This window comes from Penaeus monodon, chromosome 24 (assembly GCF_015228065.2).
Source record: "Penaeus monodon isolate SGIC_2016 chromosome 24, NSTDA_Pmon_1, whole genome shotgun sequence".
Lineage (NCBI taxonomy): Eukaryota > Metazoa > Arthropoda > Malacostraca > Decapoda > Penaeidae > Penaeus > Penaeus monodon.
In genome coordinates, this window is record NC_051409.1 from 11803858 (window position 1) to 11804062 (window position 205).

A 205-nucleotide genomic window follows, 5' to 3' on the forward strand; every position below is an offset into this window, starting at 1 on the left:
CGTTTTTTCATCCATCTAAAAAACCTATGGCCTAAACTCATGATAAATACTATCACCTTTACAGCATTTTCATCTTCATGGCATGCACTAAATTACACCAAATTTATGTTACAACGCAAACAGAAATTTCAAATCAAACATATTTCAGTTGATATCAGGTAGTGTGCATATACAGTATCTGATTACCGCGCCGGCGATCATTAAA

At 34.1% G+C, this 205-nt stretch overlaps 1 protein-coding gene across 1 annotated transcript in view; it reads right to left on the minus strand.

The window, feature by feature from the left end:
* Positions 1-205, minus strand: part of LOC119588856 (band 4.1-like protein 4) — a gene marked incomplete at its 5' end in the record, with an annotated part of 128141 nt that overhangs the window by 40457 nt on the left and 87479 nt on the right.